Genomic DNA, 26,828 nt, shown 5'->3' with positions numbered 1-26,828 from the left:
TCAAAATAATACATCACACTACTGTTCTGGTATTTAATGTATCTCCCAGAGATTAATTTTAAATGTGTGGCTCTTGAACATAAAAGACAATGTCCATATTTTAAAGTTTGGTCTAAATCATAGACACCTTGAATTCATTTATTTGGCAGGGAAATTAACCTAAAGAATCCAAAGATGTAAATATATAATTGCCTGTTTTTATAAGATATGAAAACATAGTTATGGCCCATTTTATTTCAGATAATTAATAAGCACCTTGTCCAACTAAAATTAAAATTAAATGAAGAAAAGTGTGATGGTTAGCATGTGCAGTGTGAAAAAATAATTGTATAGTGACTACAGTTTGCTTACATTTCAAACTGCTAAATTATCATGCTAAAGTGTAAAACTGTTTTTTAGCTTTTCAATTTGAATTATCTTTATTTTGGAATCTCAAGCTTTTATTCATTTATTTATTCACCCAAAATATATTTATTGATTAGCCATTACATGCCAGGGACATATTAAACAGTAATGAAGAAGACAAAGTTAGACTGTGGCTTTATGAATGTATGGTATGATTTTACAACTATCTAAAGCATCTGAACTTCAATCTACTTTAAAAAGATTAATCTATTAAATACTTTCATCCGTTTCATTCAGTGAACATGAGAGATAAATATATATCTACTCTTGTGAGCATTTATTAAATGTTACAAACTTGTTTTCCAAAGTGAATGAATACAAAGTACATTTTTGCTTCCTATTTTAGAAATTCTATATAATACCAGATTGATATGCACCTGTTCAACATAATTTGTCCCTCTACCTAAGTTTCTAATGTTATTTTCTTTTACAAATAAATAATGGATGGAAAAATATATGAAATTATTAGCTTTTAATACTCTTCAGTTACTTCATTTATTACAAATTAGTTTTATTTCTGAGTTTACAAAGTTCGTCACTCCACAGATTGAAAAATCTGAAGTACGTCTATCATTAGATGCCATCATTTTTTAATTGATAATATCACTGATAATATTACAATTCTATAAATAATGGATAATGTATATGTGAAAGTTTTATACTTGCCAGTTTTTACTGGTTATTAATCCTTCATAATTTCTCAGTTTCATTGTATAATACGATTTTTTAAAAATCTTTTAAAGCTCAGAAAGTTATAATTAAAAATTTCTCTGAAAATTCCAACTTCGTATTGGTCAAAGTTTTTCATCAAATGGGAGCCAGTTAAAAGAAGCAACAGGCTCACAAATTACTCCTACTATGGTGTAGGTGTGGTAAATACATATGGATGTAATGGAGATCATTATTCAGAGACAGAATCACTATTGCGGCCCACATTGCAAATACAAAGCAAAGAAAAATCTCAGCTTCCTTTTCGTTATACAACTTATCTTTATGTTTTAAGAATAAATAAAATATATCTAGTCACAATGATCAGTGAATTTAAATTCATAATAAATAGAACTTTTAGAAAATGACATGCGTCAATAGGTTATAATTTGTTCTTCATAAGATTTTGACTTTAGAATACCAAATTATATATTTTGATGAATTGATGATGGTGATGTAAATTACTTAATGTCTTTCCGAGATTTAAATCAGTCACTTGCTTTTTTGTTAAAATACTTTTTTATATATAACACTGATCAGTTTTTTTAATTAAAAGAATTTGAAAGCTAGAGGGCTCATTAAGTATATATCTTTCCCTTTTGAAATTTATAATTGGCTGCAACAGTATCTCTTTTTTATTTTTTCTTTTTTTTTTTTTTTTTTTTTTGAGACAGAGTCTCGCTCTGTCGCCCAGGCTGGAGTGCAGTGGCCGGATCTCAGCTCCCTGCAAGCTCCGCCTCCCGGGTTTAGGCCATTCTCCTGCCTCAGCCTCCTGAGTAACTGGGACTACAGGCGCCCACCACCTCGCCCGGCTAGTTTTTTTGTATTTTTTTTAGTAGAGACGGGGTTTCACCGTGTTAGCCAGAATGCTCTCGACCTCCTGACCTCGTGATCCACCCGTCTCGGCCTCCCAAAGTGCTGGGATTACAGGCTTGAGCCACCGCGCCCGGCCAACATGATCTCTTAAATGCATTAGCTTTACAAGTTTTAAATTTTTTTTCACTTTTCCTATTGTTCTCATGTCTCTAGATTTATTTTCTAACTATGAAAAGCGTATTTTATTCGATTACTATGTTAATTTTGACTTTTACACAAGAGGTTGTTATTGATTGATTTATATAATAGGATAAACAGAAAGGAACATGCACAAGATAGCAACCACCTCCTCTCTGTGTGTATGTATGTATGTGTATAGCATCACACACACACATACACAAACACACACACACACATACACACACAGTATAGTCTGAATTTTATTGGTCTAATTGCAAATACTACAGCTCTCCTATAGAGTCATCTAAAATATTCCACATTCCTTGATATTGATTCTGTTAAGAAAGTTATCCCTCTAGTCAATTACTTCAACACACACAAAGTGGTTGTAAGTCCATAGTCTAGTCATACATATTGAACAATGTCTTTGTAAGAAGGCTCTTGGTTTAAAATTTTTAAAGGTTTACAAGTGATTGGACCTGTATGGAGATAAATTAGAGACTAGTGGTAGGGGCTATGACAATTATGTTCCTGGTACTTACATGCACTAATAATGAAAAATGTTATGTGTTTCTGTGTTATGAGCTCAACTAAAGTGCTACCTTAAACTGATTACACATCAATTTTGAAATAACTTTTTTTAGTTTAATATGTTAAGAAATGTTCACACTACCACACTCAGAATTGATCAATTTATATGTTAGTCACGGAACACATTGAAGAAAATGCTTAGTTTCATTGTGTATTGCTTAAATTATAATCTTAAAACTACTGAAGCAGTCTGCCTTTCATTGTATAAATTTCATAAGCAGAATTTCTATTGCTCAAGTTTTCTTTTCCTAATCAATTTCTCATGATTCAGAAACTTCATTAGACATAGAGTCTCCTCCACCACTCACCACCACTCATGTACTCTGCTCATGCCGACAACAAAAATGCTGCTAAAAATGAGTGAGTAGAAGTAGTATTATAAATATTATAAAATGTATCAAATGGTTGGTAGAGGAAAGAATACATACATGCTTTCTTTTCACTTGAATGTTACTGGGAAGATTTTTTCTTATGTTACTCGAAAGGTCTTTTTTTTCATAAGCTGTTTTTTGTTTCCCCTGAAATAGTGTTTCTAAAATTTCAAGCTATGTATGAATTAAGTAGGACCTTGCTGAAAAGGGAGATTTGGATATTGTAGATATGAAGTGAGGTCTGATATTCTGCATTTGTAAAAAGGTCTCAAGGATGATAATGCTGCTAGTCCACGGGCCACACTGAAGGCTCTAAGAGTCTCTCTCCTAACGTTCCAGTTAAAACAACTATGACTAAAATATTTTTTTCTGGAGAACCCAATGGGGAATAGAGTGGAAAAATATGTTGTGTTGTCATTCCTTGTGGGATAAACAAACAGATGCTGAGGATAATGTGTGATGCAGTAAGAAAAGCACTATGATTTTCAATCAGACCATTTAAACTTGACTGTTAAGTTCCAACATTAAAGTCATGCAATATAGAAAAAAATAAGATATCTCACTTTACATTTTCTGTCTTATAAAATCTGCTTATATCAAAGCATGTTTCTGATATTAAGATGGGATGATCTATGTGAAAGTGCTTCCTGTATGATGAGCACTATATAGGCACATTATATTGCTATTTTATGCAGTTAGATGTCTTTCTGCCTTCCTCCCTACCATCAGTGCCATAGTCTGTGCCCTTTCCTTTTTTAACTGCTGTGAAAACTGCTCAGGAAACTGTCATTCAGCAGCTGCAATGACTGCCAGTACTAAACCAGTTGATAGAAGGATCCAAGAGGGGAGAGGACAGACAATTTTCTTTCCTCTGCAGTTCTAGTTATAAAACTTCGATATAAAAGGAGAAAATCATTGTGGTGTGGAATGTGAATTTTAAGATGCTTTCATTGGTTTCATTCACATTCTAGAGTAGTGTCCTCAAGAGTGTTTACCACCTTAGAAAGTTTTTTTGTTGTTGTTGTTTTGTTTTGTGTTTTTTTTTTTTTTTTTTTTTTTTTTTTTTTTGAGACAGAGTCTCGCTCTGTCGCCCAGGCTGGAGTGCAGTGGCCGGATCTCAGCTCACTGCAAGCTCCGCCTCCCGGGTTTATGCCATTCTCCTGCCTCAGCCTCCCGAGTAGCTGGGACTACAGGCGCCTGCCACCTCACCCGGCTAGTTTTTTGTATTTTTTTGGTAGAGACGGTGTTTCACCGTGTTAGCCAGGATGGTCTCAATCTCCTGACCTCGTTATCCGACCGTCTCGGCCTCCCAAAGTGCTGGGATTACAGGCTTGAGCCACCGCGCCCGGCCAGAAAGTTTTTTTTAAGTCTTTCTTTAAAAAAATATTAAAAGGAATATGTCATCTTCACAAAAATGGTTATTACAGTCATTGATCATGTAACTACGTAGATAAGATTCTGGACTTATTTGCAGCTACCTGAAAACCAACTGGCAACTTCATATTTGATATATAGATGAAGTGAAATTGCTTTAAAACTAATGCAGAATTTATTTGTAGTGCACAATTTATTAGTATGCATGAAGATGAATTAGAACCTGCAAGCTATATTAAATTTAATGCATGAGAAAGGGAAGTAATGAATTACTTGAAAATCATTTTAAAGCATCATTGCTAATGCGCTGCTAAACCTCACTAGTACTAACTGCAGAGACAAATGTTATTAAATCTGCCAAAGTCCCCAAACCATGTTTTACACAACTCCTTCAAGAAAATAAGGAAAGGCATTTTACTCCCGTCTTTATAAATGAATACAGTATGAAAGTATTTAAGCCAAATATTCAAAGAAGGCCTTTAATAATTTGAATATCTCATAAAATAATTTTTATTCTAAGACTAAAACAAAAGTTGTTTTAATTTTCAGACAGACATAACATGGAATTTATTAACTTCATATTTCTAATGGATAAAAGAAAATGTAGTAAATGAAGAGATCAGCCCAAACTGCACTCACTCAGCTTTATTTAGCATTGGTGTTCAGTTAGCTGACTTCTCTATCTGCAGCTGTAATATTGTACTGGCTAAGCGTTTTAGTGTGCACTAAATCCTAGCTGCAAAAAAGTGAAACTAAATGGTATTTACAGGTCCTTTTCCTACAAAGTGCAAACTAGCATTCCATTTATAATCCTATAATAACACTTTGTAATCTGCATACCAATGCAGTGCAAATAACACATTTACTTTAGAAATGAGCATAATTAGATTATATAGATCATAGTTGAATTGGACTGAGTGACCTTTTGCTAGCATTCTCTGATAACTCAAGAAAATTTTACTACTTGGCTGACTTTTCTCATTTAATCTAAATGATCAGTTTCTGACATAGGTCTTGAAAATCTTCAGACTCTTTCACAGTCTGGAGTTTATGTGAAGATTTTTTTTTTTTCCTCCAATAGAAGGGAGTCTTAGTGTTGAACACTGAGAGCTGGAGTTAATCTTCTCTATACACACTTGAAGTGTGTATAGTAAGGAGGATGAACACATAAAATGTAAAATGAGTGGGCCAAGCATAGTGGCTCATGCCTGTAATCCCAGCATGAGATTTAATGCATGAGAAAGGGAAGTAATGAATTACTTGAAAATCATTAAATTTTCAAGGCCAAGATGGGCAGATCACCTGAGGTCGAGAGTTTGTGACCAGCCTTACCAACATGGAGAAACCCTGTCTCTACTAAAAAATATAAAATTCGCTGGATGTGGTGGTACACACCTGTAATCCTAGCTACTCAGGAGGCTGAGGCAGGAGAATCGCTTGATCCCGGGAGGGGAAGGTTGAGGTGAGCTGAGATCACGCCATTGCACTCCAGCCTGGGCAACAGGAGCAAAACTCTTGTCTCAAAAAAAAAAAAAGTAAAATGAGTGATGATATAAAATTATTTATAATTGGGTTTATTATGGTTTTTGTACTTACGTTTTTGCACTAATATTTTTGAGAGTATGCTTTTCCTATTTACATACAATTCAAACTTTATATTATGTATTACATAGTTTAAGCCTAGTTTTTCTACTTAGCAATACATGAGATATTTTGCATCCAAATGGTTACATTTTTAAGTTATTTATTCACTAAATAGTTATTGTGCATTCACTATGAGTCTCCTATATTGGGGTAAGTGGTGAAAGCTGAACGTTTGTTTCCGGAAATTTCCTTTTGAAACTCAAAACTATAATCAAAGATAAGGGAGATAGAGTGACAATAACACAGCAACGTAAACCAGCTATTCACAGAGTTAATCACATCTCCTTCCAATTAAGAAAACTTACGGGAATTAAGAATCATTGAAACCTTAACACATTTCTTTCTACTCTTTCACTGCTAGGACCTCCCATTAAGCAAAAATTCATATAAAGTAGGAACGTGTTCCTGAATGTTTGCCGCTGACAATGACTCTAGTCCCCTCAAGGTCACAGAGGGTTACATCTGTGTTGTGCATCCACTATCCCTCCAGTCTTCCAATCTTGTATAGGAGTTCAAAAACATAGCTAAAACAACACAAAGATAGATTGAGAGGCGATCTTCAAGAATATTTGTTTTCACTACCTCTATTATAAATTCCATATGGGAAAACTTGTTTCAAGATGTTCCTTGCTCAGAAAAATAATCATAAAAGAGTAAAAGAATTTTCTTTGCTTAGGTTAGTTAGGCCATATTATAGGATGGTAAGAAATATCACAAGTCTGAAATAAATATGAAGGTCCACTTAATAACAGAAGAAGTTGAAACCTGAGCTTCTTATGGTTCTAAATCACAAAATTAAATAATGGGTGTCTGTGAATCTGTGTGGTCTAAATGTCAACAGATACATGCGTAAAAATATATGCTTACAAATTCTTCCATAATTTGTGTTATGTCCAATAAACAAAATAATTAATACTATCAAGGTTAGTTTCCTTTATTTTTCCTCACCCCTCACATGATTCCAAATATCCATTCAGCCTTAAGGATATATTGTGAATTTCCATTGACACCATTTCAGCCATGCTGCTCTAAGAGCTCCTGCAAGCTGCTTCTAACTGATTTCCCTGCTTCCGTTTTGTCCTATCCAATTAATTTCCTACATTGCAGCCAGTGTCATGTTTTTCAAAAATAATGTCATCTTTTTATTTGACCTATCCAATATATCCCCATTTGTCTCATATGAAAATGTAGTGTCTAATCACAGTTATGTAGCTGAAAATGTTACTTTCGCGTGAAGGCTATTCTGTATCTCCTTATCTAAACTGACATAGGCTGGGCACGGTGTCTCATGCCTGTAATCCCAGCAATTCGGGAGGCAGAGGCAGGTGGATCACCTGAGGTCAGGAGTTTGAGACCAGCCTGGCCAACATGAAGAAAACCCCGTCTCTACTAAAACTACAAAAATTAGCTGGGTATGATGGCACATGCCTGTAGTCCCAGCTACTCTGGAGGCTGAGGTGGGAGAATTGCTTGAACCTGGGAGGCGGAGATTGCAGTGAGCTGAGACCATGCCACTGCACTCCAGCTTTGGCAACAGAGCAAGATTCCATCTCAAAAATAATAGTAATAATAAAAAATAAACTGGCCTTTATTCAGTTTTTATTGCAAAATGTGGATTGTAGTTATTCTTTTATAACACTTATCATGGTCTTTAATAATTGTATTTATCACCTTCTTTGCTTATTGTCCATTTCTAGCACTAGTATAGGCAGAGAGGTAACACCCTTGCTTTCCTAGTTCACCTTTCTATTTTTGCACAGTACCTGATATCTAGCACTCATGCAGCTGAATGCCGAGTGAATGTGTTGCATACACTAGTGGCAAGGGGTGAGGTGTACGATCCAATTGTGGGATGCTTATGGATAGATTTGGCTTCTACTTAATTACATCATAATTAAAATACAATTTTCTTCTTAGTTATATTATACTTAGGTATACAATAATACAATGTTATTTACACAGTGTGGTTTTATATCTCTTGACTATAATGAAGTTGCAGAAAAAAATGTGTGTACCTCAATATTTTGATATATTAAGGTTTTTAAATTATTGCATGAGGGATATTGCCCTAGCATCTGCATCCCCTCACAATTTCAATTCTTTAAGCTATCTTCTGAATTTTTCCTTTTTTTAAGTTGGATTTATTGATTGTAACTTACCTCCTAGTCCTGTATCCTTCATTCTTATCTTTCTTATCATCACTTTGCTAAACTCAATGAATTTACCCATGCTTATGTCTCCAGCTATTGCATGTATACTAAAAATCACTTGTCTAATTTTGATCTTCTACCTGCATGTGCATAATCGTAAGACACTGGGCCGGGCGCGGTGGCTCAAGCCTGTAATCCCAGCACTTTGGGAGGCCGAGACGGGCGGATCACGAGGTCAGGAGATCGAGACCATCCTGGCGAACACGGTGAAACCCCGTCTCTACTAAAAAAATACAAAAAACTAGCCGGGCGAGGTGGCGGGCGCCTGTAGTCCCAGCTACTCGGGAGGCTGAGGCAGGAGAATGGCGTAAACCCGGGAGGCGGAGCTTGCAGTGAGCTGAGATCCGGCCACTGCACTCCAGCCCGGGCGATAGAGCGAGACTCCGTCTCAAAAAAAAAAAAAATCGTAAGACACTGAAGTACAGCATGATAGTAGTCTTGCCAGATTGAAAAAAAAAATCAACTTCCTTAACTTTCTTTCTCCCTTCAAATTTTCTGTTTCTTTTATTGACATGTCGAGGGCTAGAAATCTTGGAGTCTTCTTTAAATCAATATTCTTTAGTTTTGTCTCCTTTCACTTTGTTTGTTCTTAGTATTTTCTTCACAATCTCTTTTAGAATTTTCCTTTCTATTTCTTTTCCCATGGCCCTCACTATAATCCCTTAACTCACTCTTAAATAACTATAAATATTTTATTTCCAGCTCACTGCCTCCAGATTCTTTCTACCATCCACCACTACCAGATTATATTTTTAAAAGCCATTTTTCATCATTTTTGCTCCTACACAAGAACTCAGGTGGTTTACAGTAATCTATGTTAAATAACACACACACACACACACACACACGCGCGCACACGTGCACAAACACACTCTAAAAACTAAACCTCTAAAAACATTGATAAATTTGGATCTTTTAAAAAATTAATTTATTTTTTACCAACAGCAAAACGTATTTATTTTCTCCTGTACATAATTCAGTGTGTTAGTACTCCAACTACAAAATTCTTATTGTAATTCTTACCTTCTATTATACCTGTATGAGACACATAATTTAGAAATAGACTCTAATTTTCCATTACTTATTCTACTTCATGTTGTATTGCATCTTCTTTAGATTTCATAGTCCCTTATATCTTGTATCACACATACTATTGCTTAACTACATATGCCTTGTTTATGTAGACTTTTTATAGTGTTTTTCTAATTCATTAAGAAAATAAAATTTAAAACAGCTTCAAAGATTAAGTTTGGAAAGTGATACACACTTCTAAATGTAGGTAGTAAAATAAACTTAGTTAAAAATTGATACATTTAATGAGTATGTATACCTCATTTGCAGTGATCTTTACCTGCATTCATATAAGCATCACTCAGTCAAAAGTGATATCGATCTTTCCAAAGCACCTGAAGACAATATTTATTCTTCCTTTGACATCAGTAAATGTTTAAAATTTCCTGATGAGTTCAAAACAAGATATAATAAACACATTTTAAAATGCCATACTTTTTAGAATATCTTATTTTACATAGATTTAAAGCACCAATATTTTATAATTTTTCTTCTGGGTGTAGTAAAATATTTTTAACAAAGTTACGTTGGTAAAATTAAAAAGTTTAATAAAATGATGTAATTCTGCACTAAATTCATTTCATAACTAAGATTGTTAAAGACTATTTGACCCTGCAGTGGATTTTTGAAATATTTCATTTCTGTAAAGCTGTTTAAGACAGTGGAGACAAATAGTTTATAAGATGTTCATAGTTAGGAATGCTGCTTTCTTTTCATTTTGACACATCTAGGGCATACAATTATTCACAAAGGTCACTTTCCAAAGAAGAAAAAGAACAATGACCAAAAGCAGCATTTAGATTTCAAATAGACTATGACAATTTAATCAATGACAAAACTCAATGTCAAGAACCATCTTATTTCTAGGTAGAAAGAGAATGACATTTCATCAGAACTAAGTACAATTGTCTACATTAAAAACTCACCAAAAATGGCTACGGAAAAAGATATAGAGAAAAGACTTAGAGAAAAAAAGAGAGAAATCATATTATTTTAGGTTTAAATGTAAATAAAAGTTTCCTTTTCTGACTGATACTTTCAAAAAGTCTCATTGTGAATTAAGCAATGTTGATAATCTTAAGGAATAATAAAATTAAAAGCTTCATGAAGAATATTATGTACCACTCCCCCCCCATAAAACTCATATTTTTCAAATATGTACTATGATTAATTGGTTGAGAAATTTAAAAGAGCAAGACTGCCCTTTCAAATGATGTTTTAAACAGTATATAGTATATAGTATAAATACAGTCTATACATATTCAGGCATGCTGGTTTATACATATGTTTTTAAAATAAAATTATTTAACATTCTTGATCAGCTACTGGAACCACTTCAATATATGTATATTTAATCTATAACAGACATTAATATTTACCTGGAAATTTCCTATTTTTTAAGTTATTGCAACTTTATAAGACTCAATTTATATTCTTTAAAATAATTATAATAATACTTTAATACACATGGGACTTTGACCTAATTCAGTATCACAGTACATATTGTGTAAGCCCTAGCAATAAATATTTTAATGAATTATTCATCATTTTGTGCTACTTCCTATGCTGCAAAATGTGTATCTTAATTTCTTTTAGGCATGCCTTACTCTTTCAGAAAAATATATTAAAATAGGAAGGTGTTGTAACAAGATAATTCATATTACTTTTTTCACATACTTGCAAAACTATATTTTACAAGATCAAAAGCATAAGACAATGAACCAGGGCTCCAGTGGAAATAGCTAATCCAACCAATATGTGATAGCAAATGCATATGAGTGATAAAATTATGAGATTTCTGATACAGATAGAATAGTATTAGAAAAATGGAAAGTCATAGAATAAAAAGAGTCATATTTTAGTACCTTTCTGCAGTCTGAAATGCTTGGATAAATTAGACTAAACCCTAAAAATTTTTACTTTTTATTAAGAAAAATGAATGTGATAGATTATCATAGCTGTAACTGGAAGAACACCATGATCTCTGTCCCCAAAATACAACTAATAGATATTCATACATACCGAAGATAATATAATTAAGAGATATAGTTAAAGGACACTGTGAAATTTGCAGTTTATATACCTGAGCTATTTTTAACTGAAAACATTTTCATGAATATTCAAGGGACAGAAAAATAGCAGTCAAAGAAAATTCTAGATTTTCCATAACTAGAAATATTGTTTGTTAATTGGAGAAGAAAAAGAGAAAGAACATAAAAACTTTTGAAGAATAAGTTAAACACAGTAAAAAACTTGAAATAGTATTTTCAGAAGTTAATTGTTCTTTCAATTTTGCTATTGTATGTTCATCACACTCTTCAACAATTAAATGGCCAAAACCTTTCCATTTTGCCAGTCACTCATCAGACCACCTCAAATCTCTTCCTGTTGCTCACCTTTTTTCTTTTTTTCTTTTTTTTACAGTAATAATAATAATTTTTTTAATTAAAACTTTTATTGAAGAAGAATTTCACCAAGAAAATGCACATAAGATGATAGATTGATGAAGTTTTGCAAACTCAACCATGTGTCAGCAGAACCCAGATTTAGAAACAGACATTGCCAGACTCCAGAGCTCTCTCTGAGTCCCCTTCCCTTCTCTCCTTCCAAGGAGACCATCCCGACCCTGCGGCATCCATCAAGTGGTCTTTTTCATGCTTCACATAGGAGTTGAAGGAGATTTATTCTGAGCCAAATAAGAGTGACCATGGCCCAGGACACAGCCTCCAGAAGTCCTGAGATCATAACAAGGTGATTGGGTTACAACTTGGTTTAATATGTCTTGAGGAACAGAAGTTACAGGCAAAAACATAAATCAGTGATGAGCCCCTTTTCATATGCGTTTTCGCCATTTGCATATCTTCTTCGGAAAATGCCTATTTAAATCCTCTGCTAAGTTATTATTATTATATTATTATTATTATACTTTAAGTTCTAGGGTACATGTGCACAACATGCAGGTTTGTTACATATGTATACATGTGCCATGTTGGTGTGCTGCACCCATTAACTCGTCATTTATATTAGGTATATCTCCTAATGCTGTCCCTCCCCTCTCCCACCTCCCCACAATAGGCCCCAATGTATGATGTTCCCCTTCCTCTGTCCAAGTGTTCTCATTGTTCAATTCCCACCTATTAGTGAGAACATGCGGTGTTTGGTTTTCTGTTATTGCGATAGTTTGCTGAGAATGATAGTTTCTAACTGCATCCATGTCCCTACAAAGGACATTAACTCATCCTTTTTTATGGCTGCATAGTATTCCGTGGTGTATATGTGCCACATTTTCTTAATCCAGTCTGTCACAGATGGACATTTGGGTTGATTCCAAGTCTTTGCTATTGTGAATACGTGTGCATGTGTCTTTGTAGCAGCATGATTTATAATTCTTTGGGTATATACCCACTAATGGGATGGCTGGGTCAAATGGTGTTTCTAGTTCTAGATCCTTGAGGAATCGCCACACTGTTTTCCACAATGGTTGAACTAGTTTACAGTCCCATCAACAGTGTAAGAGTGTTCCTATTTCTCCACATCCTCTCCAGCACCTGTTGTTTACTGATTTTTTAATGATTGCCATTCTAACCGGTGTGAGATGGTATCTCATTGTGGTTTTGATTTGCATTTCTCTGATGGCCAGTGATGATGAGCATTTTTTCATGTGTCTGTTGGCTGTATGAATGTCTTCTTTTGAGAAGTGTCTGTTCATATCCTTTGCCCACTTTTCGATGGGGTTGTTTTTTTTTTTTTTCTTGTAAATTTGAGTTCTTTGTAGGTTCTGGATATTAGCCCTTTGTCAGATGAGTAGATTGCAAAAATTTTCTCCCATTCTGTAGGTTGCCTGTTCACTCTGATGGTAGTTTCTTTTGCTGCGCAGTAGCTCTTTAGTTTAATGAGATTCCATTTGTCAATTGTGGCTTTTGTTGCTGTTGCTTTTGGTGTTTTAAACATGAAGTCCTTGCCCATGTCTATGTCCTGAATCTTCCTTTACTTGAAAGTATTCTGAGATTGGAGTATGAAATAGCTATTGACTATTTTGCAATTTATAAAAGTCTATCAAGCCAATTTAATTTTCCTCCCCCCAAAAGCTTTAAACCCTACAATAGTTACAAATGTTTATTTTTTGCACCTATATTCACTAAGGCAGATATTTGCTTATCAGGATTAGTATAGGAATCAAATCTGAGTAATTGAGAAACCAAAACCAATACATGTTTACATTTGTAATTTGTGGAATATATAAATGGTACACTTTGGAGTACAAATTTTTAAATATCAATTATATTCACTAATATAAGTTAAATTATAACTGTATTTCACTTTCCTTTGTGTTGGGTACATAGAGTTGTGTGTATGGGAGCAATCGAGTTAAATTAAGGAATTCTTTCTACTGCTCCTTACAAATGTAGACATAGCTATGTTTCTAAATTCTCAATTATAAAGTGACTATGACTAAATAAGCCTTCAAGTTATATTTTTTTAATGTAATAGCATGACTTAGAGGATAGTTTATAACATTTTAAAATTTATATCATTGGAATCTTCTTTAAGAAGTTTTATAGGATTTTTAAAAATCCTAAATGTTTGCATAAATATTGAAGTAACAGTTTTATATATGGCAAGAGAATGTAGGCAGAAGTCAAGATGGTTGGATGATTTAACACAGGCATATTAAGTGGCTGGAGATAGCAATGTGTATCTTCCAAGCTGAAAACTATCATTAGAAATTTTTTAAAATTTTATTTTGGCTTGAGGGGGTACATGTTGAAGTCTGTTACCTAGATATATTCCATGATGCTGAGGTTTGGGGAACGAATGATCACAATACTAAGCATAATATCAAATAGTAGCTTTTTCAGCCCTGTCCCTATCCTTCCTTTTCCACTCCAATAGTCCCCAGTTTCTATTGCTGCCATGTTTATGTCCATGTGTACTCAATGTTAAGCTCCAACTTATAAGTGAGAATATGTGGTATTGGTTTTCTGTTTTTGTATTAGTTCACTTAGAATAATGGCCTCCACTTGCATTCATGCTGCTGAAAGGACATAATTTTGTTTTTTATGGCTATGTAACATTCTATTGCAGATACACACCTCATTTCCTTTATTCAATCTACCATTGATGGGCACCTGGGTTGATTCCATGTCTTTGCTATTGTGCATAGTGCTGCAATGAATATGCAAGTGCATGTGAGTTTTTTTGGTAGAAAGACTTGTTTTCTTTTGGATATATACCCATGATGGGATTGCTGGGTTGAATGGCAGTTCTGAGTTATTTGGGACATCTCAAAACTGCTTTTCAGTGACTGAACTAATTTGCATTCCGCCAACAGTGAATAAGCATTCCCTTGTCTCAACATCCTTGCCAGCAATTATTGCTTTTGACTTTTTAATAATAGCCATTTTGACTGGTATGAGATGGTATCTCATTGTGGTTGTAATTTGCATTTCTCTGATTAGTGATGTGGAGCCTTTTTGTATGTTTGTTGGCTGCTTGTGTGTCTTCTTTTGAGAAGTGTCTGTTCATGTTTTTTTGCCCAGTTTTTGACAGGGTTATTTGTTGTTGCTTGTTCAATTATTTAATTTCCTTATAGATTCTGGATATGAAACCCTTATCAGATGAATAGTTTGCACATATATATTTTCTCCTGTGAGAAACAGTTTGTTTACTGTGTTGATAGTTTCTTTTGCTGTGCAGAAACTCTTTAGTTTAATCAAGTCTCACTTGCCAATTTTTGTTTTTATTGCAATTGCTTTTGAGGACTTAGTTTTAACTTCTTTCATAAGGTCAATGTTCAGAATGGTGTTTCCTAGGTTTTCTTCTAAGAGCCTTATAGTTTCAGGTTTTACATTTAAATCTTTAACCCATCCTGAGTTAATTTTCATATATGGTCGAAGGTAGAGATCCAGTTTCATTCTTCTGCATATGGCTAACCAGCTATTCCAGCACTATTTATTGAAAAGGGAGTCTTTTCTCCATTGCTTATTTTTGTTGACTTTGTTGAAGATCATATGGTTGTAGGTGTGCAACTTTATTTCTGGATTCCCTATTCTGTTCCTTTGTCTATGTGTCTGTTTTTGTACCAGTAACATGCTGTTTTGGTTGCCGTAGCTTGGAATCTTAAGTGAATGTTCTAATCTACTTAAAGCAACTCCCCCATAGGTTTTACAAAACATAAACTAACATCAATGAAATATATTTTTTCATCTTTCTAATTCCTCATGTAGACATAAAATCTAATCTATATTTAGATAACATATAAAGGATTGAAAAAGTCTATTTGCACATGCATTATTTGTAGAATCTCCAGAATAAACCTGGAGTTTCTCAGTGCCACATACATAAAAGACAAAATCTCTTCTATTTTAAAAAACTAATTCATACTAGCAAAATAACATATTGATAGCAGCAGTAGCCACCCAAATGCCCAGGCAGGTAGGAGCAGGTACCTAGTGAAACCCCACTTCCAAGCTGAAGACAGTTTAAAGCCTGAAAGCCAAGCTACAGGTTAAATCCTCAGACCGGATTGAGAACTTTTCTTCTTGTTTGGCATGCTTTCCTCTGATTGATCCCACCCTTCACCTATTTTACATATACCTACCCTTTCCAAATTGGTTTTCTACACTGTCATGTCCACCTTGGAGTGGTGTCTTGCTTTAACCTATTTTGCATACTCACAAACCCATCAGCACACAGTCCACATCTTGTGCCTACAAAGACCCAGACTCAGTAGGTAGAGGGGAGTTGGCCAGACTTCAAGGAGACAACCAGACTTCGAGGGAGAAATAGTCAGACTTTGGAGACGAGACAGTAGGCTATGGAAGAGAGGCCTGACTTTAGAGGAAGATGACCAGCCCTTCCTGACAGTTCTCCAGCTCTCCCCTGTGCTGAGAGGTGTTTTCCTTGCTTAGCAAAATTCTCTGCCTTCACCATCCTTCAATTGTTCACGCAACCTCATTCTTCTTGGACGCTGGACAAGGACTGGGGACCTAACAAACAAAGGCTGTCACACCACCCCTTTGCCTGTGCTGGTGGAGGGCAACCACCCTACACAATGAGGCAAGGGGCCAACTGAGTTGGTAACACACCACTGACCAGGAACAGTGAAACTAGGAGAGCACTGTAACATCCCTTCTGGGGTTTCAGGGTCCCAGGCACCTCCACCTGGGTGCCGCCACAGGTCCCACATGGAGCTTGCTCTTGCTGTTGCCCAGAGCAGCTGACTGGATCCTGCACTTGCTTGCGCATGTGCTCCCTCCCATTGAGTTGAACATGGCGGACCAAATAAACAGGTCACCTCTATCCCCAGTCCAGCGAAGGGGCCAAGAAAAATCTTGCATCAATATTGTTACAATTTTTTTCTTAATGCCAATATAACAAACTGAGAATATTATTAAAAGTTAATGTCTTGAGTCAGTTTATGCATGAGCAGAGTAGTTATATACTTAGTGTTAATTCAGATAAGTCCAAAGGAGGTTCTGGAGATTTTATATCTAGGCTCTAAAATTTTGAGGTTAATCTTTTTTTTAATCACTGGGTTCTGATCTCTATTAAAATTCAAAGACTCTTGGAAAAAGGTTTACCTTTCTGACTATAACTAGTAACTGAAATTAAAAGTCCTGAAATCTAAAAAGAAATGGACATAAGAAAAATAAGAAATTGGTTATAAAAATTTAATACGGAAGCATGAGAAAAAAAGTCAAAAAATAAAATATTGGTTAAAAAAAATGTAATAGGGAAGCATGAGAAAAAGTCACATTTTTTTTTCCTTGAGTGTTTGGAAGAAGTAAAGCTATGAATATGCTGATCTTTTATAAAGTAATAAATATAATGGTCAGAATTTTTGTCATTGTGGTAAACTATTTATAACTGACCTATTCAATAGCCCTAAGTATATTAATGGTGGATACTGCAATCTCTGAATGCTTCTTTCCTGATTTTCTGAGGTTTCTCTTTACATATTTGCCAATATTAGACCAGAAGATTGAAAATAGAGATAATGAAGACAGAAAAGAAGTGATATTTCTATATATGCATGTGTGGAATATATAATATGACTTAGAAGATCCACTCTAGAACATTACTTTGAGCAATAACTACAGGATAATTTGGCTATCCTGGAATGGAGATTGAATTCTAGTTCCAGTTCTTAGGATGCTAATGTGAATATAAACACCAAAGGCTAACATACCCACTGTAGACTGAAATAAGTTATTTTTTCATCCCTTATTCATGTTAATTCCACTGGTAGACAGAAATACTTATTTTCACTAATTATTAAGTGCTCAACCTAAAGACATATGCCCTGAGTTCCAATTTTCTAATGAAATATTATTACACAAGGATAATAACAAATTGAAGATAAAGATAAATTGAGTCCTTTCAGAATGCGTAAAAGTAGATTCACATTCTTTAAGGATAACACATTTTTTTTCCTGTGCCCAAGGTTTCGAAATTCAATTATATCCAGGAATTGAGATCTTATATTTAAGTGAAACTTTGAAGAAAGACATATGTATAATATCCTGAAAATATTTATGTATGTGTTAACCAATATTTGAAACAAATGAAATCTGTAACATGTCTGATATTTTCATTGTTAATTATAGGTAAATATTGGGATTTAAGACATTGAGATACCTTTACTGTTAATCAAAACTACATAAGTCAATTGAAATACTGAGTTCATCTAGTGATATTAATGTCCAATTTTTTAAATGTTCTGAATTTTTTATTTTTTATTTTTTATTTTTTTTTTTGTGGGGAGAGGAAACAGAGTCTCACTCTGTTGCCCAGGCTGGAGTGCAGTGGCATGATCTCAGCTCACTGCAAGCTCTGCCTTCCAGGTTCACGCCATTCTCCTGCCTCAGTCTCCCGAGTAGCTGGGACTACAGGTGCCCGCCACCTGTATTTTTTAGTAGAGATGGGGTTTCACTGTGTTAGCCAAGATGGTCTCTTATCTCCTGACCTCATGATCTGCCCACCTCGGCCTCCCACCGCGTTGGGATTACAGGAGTGAGCCACCGCGCCCGGCCAAAATGTTTTGAAGTTTTTGAAGAAACTTTCCTAAATATTGTTGTCTTATTTTATTCTTACAACATATAGGAGGTGGTATATAACCAGTTATTTCTCCCTTTCAGATGTGATTAAATAAAGTTTGATTATAAATAATAGCTGGCTGACGTGAGAACAAGAAACCAGAATTTATTTCCCTGTACCACTCCTTACTTACCATTTTCATATTTATAATCTGTATCATCTCTATCCATTGTATATTTTCTCAAAATCTTTATTGGGGAGATGAAATGGAGAAGCCATAGAGGTCTATGATGTTATATCAAAAGTTTTATAACAGGAAAATTATAAAAATGGTTTAATAACTCCAAAATATTTGAATATGATACAGTTGCTTCTTGATATATTGCAACATTGGATAAAGACTGCAAGATGTGAAACGGAGCAGATTCACCTGGGCTAAGACAGGTCAAGCTAAATATTGTAAAAAGAAAGCAGGTTAAAGTAGTGCACATAAGATACCTTTCAGTGGGTTTACAAGAGACAAAACACAGTCCAAATCTGGTGACCACACTTCCACCTTCTCCAGGGAAACTAAGAGATTTCTAGAAGGAGCATAACATTTTGATTAGGGACGAAATGGATTTTGTCTTTTTTATAGATGGTTTGTTTATGGAAAGGCATCCTAAAATGCCTAAATCGGGAGCTGTTTGTAGACAAACTTCATGTGGCACAATCTACATAAGCTTCTAACATTAATATATCTACATAAGCTTCTAATGCTTAATGTGTTTGCATGATATGCATTATTCCACATTTTACTTCTAGTCGTTCTGTTTTCAACTTGAGTATTTTTTTAAAAGCATAATTCAATATTGGTATTTTTATTCAGCATCCCTTTTTAACTTTTTGTAGAATATTCCATCCGTTTACATTTAAGGTGATTATTAATATTATTGGGTTACAGTCTACTATTTTTATCATGACCTATTGATCTATGATTCTCCATTCCTCAGTTTTAGCCTTCTTTTAAGTGAATAAAGCATATATATATATATACACACATATATTTTTTTTTTTTAGTGTTTTACATTATCTTATATATTGACTTCTTAGGTATATTTCCCTGTTTTTTTTCTAGACAATAGAGCAAGTTTCTTTGCCATTAATGTATTCCTCAAATAACATTATTCTATATCCTGAACAGTGTAAAAATCTTATAGTAGTTTAATTCCATTTGCCCCTTTCCTACTTGTTCTGTTCTTGTTCTCATATATTTCACATCTACATGTGCAATTCTCCCATAACTATCAATAATCTTTAAAAATGTAAAAATGCATATTTACAAATAAAATTATATAAAAAGCATTATTTTTAACGTATTTACCTTTTTCATTGCCTTCTTTGAATTTTTCTTTGTATAAACTGCTCATAAAAATGATTTCAAGGCTACAACACCATAAAACTCCAGGGGAACAAATTCTTATTGTGATCTTTGTGAATGGCGTTCCTTTGAGATGTGCTTTGCACATCTTGTATGTCATTACATTGTATAACGGTAATCTTCAAAGAAAATCTGATTGTTCTGATTTCTTTAGTTCCAGTTTCTAAACTTCTTAGCTTATTTTTTGCTTCAACATTTTAATTTTATCTTAGCCATTGTCAGTACACCTGTGACTTCAGAATACATCTATAGCATGCAGTAAAGTAACAAAACTTAACTGATTTATGAATATATTATTTTTCAAGTCACTGAAAAGTTAATGGTTGTAATTAAAAACAAACGATAAAAGATATATTGATCCAAGGGTTTTACATCATAAAATAATAGTGTATCAGGCAAATAAAATAAAAAAGTGAATAAACTGGTAGTTTTACAATTTTACCAGGATAAGATTTATTTAAGTTAAAAAGAATTTCAGTAAAGAGGGCAAAGCTAAAGATGCTTCAAAGTTACAGTAATCAAAGGACCATATCAGGGTGAAAACTTATTTCACACAATGGTAGATAAAAGATATTAATAGCCTTGTATGCCAAATAAAATATTTTGGAGAAATCCATATACACACAGTTTTTCTTACTATTGGGCCTATGCAAATTAAAATTTATCAGTATGTGTTCTTCAGGTGTGTATTATCTTACAGGAATTCCATCTCCCTTGGTAAACAAATAAACAAAAAGATATCCTATAGTATACATACATAACATTGAAGCCTGAAGTCAATCTGAAGGCCAAGTCTTATGTTGAAGGCAAGTAATTCAGTGGCTATAGCAACAGCTGCAATCACATAAAAAATGGAGGAATTTTGCTATTCACTTCCTCACTAGTTTTGTAGTTAACTTTATCTTTATTTTATCAATAAATTTAAATACAAGGTCAAGTAAATTCATGAGAATATGGAAATTTACATTAAAATCATATTAATATGTTCCTTCAGAGATGTAAGTAAATGTATTCTAATGAGCTACAGATAAAACTATTTAAGACAAAGTGAAAATTTCAGAAAGAATAAAGACTATTAAATAAATGGAGAAAGATATTACATTAAAGAAAAATATTAGCCCTAGATCTCATTAGTGAAAATATAATTTTACTTCAAAAATTTACTTCAGAAAAGAACTAAATATTATGTATAGCCATATTTAAAATATTAATCATCCTTCTTTTGAACCATTCAGTTAATGTGTACAAGTAGCTTGAAAATAGATACAAGTTCCTTGAAAATAGAAATCATATACAAGTATTCAATCATATATGAAGTCTTTTATAATCCCAAATAATAACTGAGATCATTTTGACACATATCATCAAAAAAAAAAAGATGGTACTCAATGTTTATATAAGATTGCTATATTGAATGTATTCATTGAATTATTTAATATATTAATATCCACTTGAATTTTGTTTTAAATTTACTTCTACCTATCTTCCTTGTATCTGAGTTTTGACAAATTTACCTGCATGTTAGATGTAAACACTTCTCTTCAGAGGAGGAGGCAGAGCAAGATAGTCAAAGAGAAGCCTCAACTGCTCATCCTCCCCACAAGAACATCAAATGTGACAACTAACAACTATGCACACACGCACACAAAGCATCTTCATAAGAACCAAAAATCAGCTTAGGTATCAGCTCGCCCATGGTGGGGTAGAGCACCAAGCTAACCCGTTATAGCAGAAAACAAAACCGGAATGAACTCGGCTGACACCTACCCATGGAGGGAGCATTTAAACCAGCCCTAGCCAGAGAGGTTCCAGTGGCTGGAAACTTAGTTCCCACAAGTCTTGCCACTGTAGACTAAAGTGCTATCGGGCCTTAAATGAACTTAAAAAGCAATCTAGGCCACAAGGACTGCAAGTCCTAGGCAAGTTCTAGTACTGAACTGGGCTCAGAGCCAGTGGACTGAGGGGAACACAACCTAATGAGACACCAGCTGGTACAAGTTAAGGGGTGCTGGCACTGCAGCTCCCTTAGCTGCAGACTACATAGTTCATGGCTCCAAAACAGATTGTTCTCTTCCACTTGAGGAGAGGAGAGGAGAGGGAAGAGTGGGGAGAACTTTTTCTTGCATCTTGGTTACCAGCTCAGCCACAGCAGGTTGGACACCAGTCAGAGTCGTAAGTTCCCCTTTCCAAGACCTAGCTCCTGGATGACATTTCTAGACACACCCAGGGCGAGAAGCAAACAAGCTGCCCTGAAGGGAAGGACCCAGTCCTGGAAGAATTCATCGTCTGCTAACTGAAGAACCCTTAGGCCCTGAATAACCAGCAGCAATATACAGGTACTATGTTGAGGGACTTGAGTGAGTCTCTGAAACTCTCTGCTTTAAGGTGAGACTCAGCACATCCCCAGCGTTGGTGGCTACAGGGAGAGACTCTTTTTTCTTGAGAAAAAATGTAGGGAAAGGTAGAGAGGGCTTTATATTGCACTTTAGGCACAAGCTTGACAACAAGAGGGTAGAGCACCAAACAGGCTCTGGGAGTCCCCGGTTCTAGGCCTTGGCTCTCAGATGATGTTTCTGGATCTTCCTGGGGCCAGAGGGGAGCCTACTGCCCTAAAAAGTGAGTCCCACACCAGGCACCACTCACTACAGTTTGACTGAAGAGACCTGAGGCTCTCTTTGGTGGCAACCTGGTAGTACTCCCCATGGGCCTGTGGTGTTGGTGGCCATGGGCAAGGCTCCTCTTTCTTTGGAAAGTGGAGAGAAGAGTGGGGAATTCTGTCTCTTGTGATTTTTTATGCCAGCTCAGCTACAGTATAACAGAACACTGGACAGACATCTCAGATATTTGACTCTAGTCTCTGGCTCCCAGATGGCAAGTCCTTTGGACTTGCTTGGGGCCTGGGAGAACCCATCACCCTGAAGAGAAGAACCAAGCCTGGCTTACTTTGCCATCTGTTGATGTGGCACCCTACAACCTTTAATGAACATAGATGGTAGGCCGCCAGGTAGTGGTTATAGTAGGCTTTAGGCAGACCTATTGCTGTGCTGGCTTCAGATCAGACAGAGCACAGTCCAAGTGGCAGTGGCCATAACAATCCTTGTATACCCCTTCTCCAACTCCAGGCAGCTCACCACAGATAGAGAGATTTCATTTGTTTGGGATAAAGCAAGGTCTTCCCTTGCTTGAACCAGTGTCTGTACCTAGAAATCCAGATAATTCTTCTATATCTTATTCAGGACCATCAAGGTACTACCTTTGCAAGCCTGCAAGAGCTACACTTGGATTGGAGTGCCCCCTAATTAAGATAAAGCTGTAGTGATTAAAAAGTTAAATCACAAGACCCTATTCCCTTTGAATACCTGGAAAGCCTTCCCAGGAAGGACAGGTACAAACGTACAAACAAAGCTAGATTGTTAAGATTAAAATAAATACTTAACTCTTCAAAGACCAGACACCAACTGATAAGGTTTGGCTGTATACCCACCCAAATGTCATCTTTAATTATAGTTCCTATAACCCCTGTGTTGTGGGTGAGACCTGGTGGGAGGTAATTGAATCATGGGAGCACTTTCCCCCATGCTATTCTCATGATAGTAAGTTCTCACAAGATCTGAGGGATTTATAAGGGACTTCCCTCTTCACTTGGCTCTTTTTCTTCTTCTACCTGACACCATGTGAAGAAAAACATTTTTGCTTTCCCTTCTGCCATGAGTGCAAGTTTCATGAGGCTTCCCCACCCATGCTGAACTGTGAATCAATTAAACCTCTTTTTTTTTTTTTAATAAATCAACCAGTCTTATGGGTGTCTTTATTAGCAGTGTGAGAACTGACTAATACACCAACAAACATCTACAAGTAACAAAACCATGTAGGATAACATAACCATGTAGGACAACAAAACAAATTAATAAGGCACCAGAGTCTAATTTCAGAGTGACAGAGACTTGTGACTTTTCAGACAGGGAATTCAAAATAGCTGTATTGAGGAAAGTCAACAAAATTCAAGATAAGATAGAGAAGGAATTCAGAATTCTATCAGATAAATTTAACACAGACATTAAAATAATTAAAAATAATCAAGCAGAAATTCTGGAGTTGAAAAATGCAATGGACATACTGAATGATACATGCATCAGAGTCTCATAATAGCAGAATTGATCAAGCAAAAGAAAGAATTAGTGAGCTTGAAGACAGGTTATTTAAAAGTGCACAGAGAAAACAAAAGAAAAAAGAAAAAAAATGAAGTATACCTACAATATCTAAAAAATAGCCTCAAAAGGGTAAGCCTAAAAGTTCTTGGCCTTAAGCAGAAAGTAGAGAGAGAGGTGTAGAAAGTTTATTCAAAGAAATAATAACACAGAACTTCCCAAACCTAGAGAAAGGTATTAACACTTAAGTATACAATAATAGCTGATATCTTCAACATGCCACTTTCAGCATTGCCATTTCATCCAGAAATAAAATCAACAAAGAAATACTGGACTTAATCTACACTAAATACCAAATGGACCTAATTAATATTTACAGAATATTTTATCCAAGGGCTGCAGAACACACACTCTTCTCCTCGGCATATTTATTATTCTCAAGGATAGACCATTTGTTATTGATTTGTTTTTCTAAGACCACCAGAGCGAGTACTAAAGAACCAGGGAGTAGGCAAGGCTAGGAGCAAAACTGCAAATTAATTTTTTTGGTCACCCAGCTTCAGGGAAGAAGGTGTGGGGGGTGAGGTCCATTGGTCTCCGGCAAAGGAGGCCAAGGGAGTCGCCCGGTGGAGCTCTCCAGCGAAGTTCCTGGTGCAGTCCTGACAGGAGTGGGGGCTGAGGAAGTTCGTGCCACGCACCTGCCGGGAGCGGCTTTTATGGGAGTGGGAGGGCAATAGGAGGGACACGGGCGTGTCGGGGGGCATTCTGTAGGTGCGGCCAGGTAAATCTTGGTCTATTCAGATTGATGTCACCTGGTGCATGCCCGGTTGATCTGCACCTTCCCGGGCGCCGGCTACATTTTCGCGCGTGCGGGAAATGTTGGTGATGAAGAACCCGGAAGTGTGCCATCTTGCCTCTGTTCATCCAAACAGTTATATCCAAAACAAATCTTTTAAAAATTAAAAAAAATGAAATTATATTAATTATCTCATTTGACCACAATGGACTAAAACTATACAAACACATGGAAGTTAAACAATATGCTCCTGAATGACCAGTGGGTCAATGAGTAAATCAAGAGGAAAATGGAAGATGGGTGAGGTGGTTCACATCTGTAATCCTAACAATTAGGGAGTCTGAGGTAGGTGGAGTGCTTGAACTCAGGAGTTTGAGACCAGCCTTGGAAACATAGGGAGACCCTGTCTATACAAAATGTTAAAAAATAGTCAGGCATGGTGTTACATATCTGTATTCCCAGCTACTTGAGAGGCTGGGGTGAGAGGATTGCTTGAGCCTGGGAGGTCAAGGCTGCAGTGACCTATGATAGTGCCACTGCCCTCCAGCCTGGATGACACAGAGAGACCCCATCTCAAAAACTATAAAGAAGAAAAGAAAAAGAAAACTTAAAAATTTATTGAAACAAATGATAATGGGAACAAAACATACTGAAACCTATGGGATACCATGAAAGTAATACTCAGAATGACATTTAAAACTGTAAGTGCCAACATCAAAAGCAGAAAAACTTCAAGTAAATAGCCTAGTGATGTTTCCTAAAGAACAAGAAAAGAACAAACCAACCCCAAAGTAGTAGAAGAAAAGAAATAATAAAGATCAGAACAGAAATAAATGAAATTGAAATGCAGAAAACCATACAAAATATCAACAAAATGAAAAGTTGGTTTTTGTAAAGATAAACAAAATTGACAAACCTTTAGCCAGAAGAGCTAAGAAAAGAGAAGAGACCCAAACAAATAAATCAGATATGAAAAATGGGACATTACAACCAATATTGCGGAAATGTAAAGGATCATTAGAGAATACTATGAGTAACTCTATACCAATAAATTGGAAAATCTAGAAGAAATGAATATACTCCTAGACACATACAAGCTATCAGGATTTAACCGTGAAAAATCTAAAAACTAAACAGACCAATAGCAAGTAACATGATAAAAGCCATCATAAAATTTCCCAGCAAAGAAAAACTTGGGACCTGATAGTTTTATTGCTGAATTTTACCACTGAAAGAACTAATACCAATCTTACTCAAGCTATTCTGAAAAATAATGTAGAAGGGAATACTTCCAAACTCATTCTATGATGCCAGTATTATCCCGATACTGATACAGGAGCTAAAAACAAATTATTTAGGTAGATAGTAAGGGTAAAAAGAGTCCTCGCCAGGGCTTCCCTTTAACAAAAAGCAGCCCCCAAGTCATTTATCTTCTAAGAAAGAACGGCCTGAAAAAATCAAGCTGCAGACATAGATGAGCAAGCTGGAAGCTTGCATAGGTGAATACAGGCAGCTGTGCCAATATATAAGGGCTACCTGAGGGTAGCTGTGCCAATATGTAAGGGCTACCATGCTCGACATGGCAGCTCCATCTTCCATATTCTTTGTCACCACGTGTACAGTGAAAAAGCAGCAACATGGCACCAGCCAGGTGGAGAATCTATCTGCATAATAACAAACTAGGGTGGGGCCTCCAGCTTCTTTTTATGCTATAGAATAGCACAACTGATCCAACTAATCTTTCATGCCCTATGTAAATCAGACACCACTTCCTCAAGCTAGTCTATTAAACCCTGTGCAGTTCACCACAGAACTGGCAACCCATTTTTCTCTGGGAACCCTCTGCTCAGAGAGCTCTTGCCTTTCATTGTCTCTGAAACTTCTAGTTTTAACCTCACTCTGGCATGCTGCATCCTTGATTTCCTTGGTGTGAGACAACAAACCTTGGGTATTACCCCAGACAAATGACACCACTTCAATAATGAACTAGAGACACATCGGAAAAGGTATCTACAGGCCAATATCTCTGATGAACATTGATGCAAAAATTCTCAG

Source organism: Trachypithecus francoisi, unplaced genomic scaffold (assembly GCF_009764315.1).
Source record: "Trachypithecus francoisi isolate TF-2019V2 unplaced genomic scaffold, Tfra_2.0 Lachesis_group18, whole genome shotgun sequence".
In the NCBI taxonomy this organism is placed as follows: domain Eukaryota; kingdom Metazoa; phylum Chordata; class Mammalia; order Primates; family Cercopithecidae; genus Trachypithecus; species Trachypithecus francoisi.
This window is presented reverse-complemented; position numbering follows the sequence as displayed.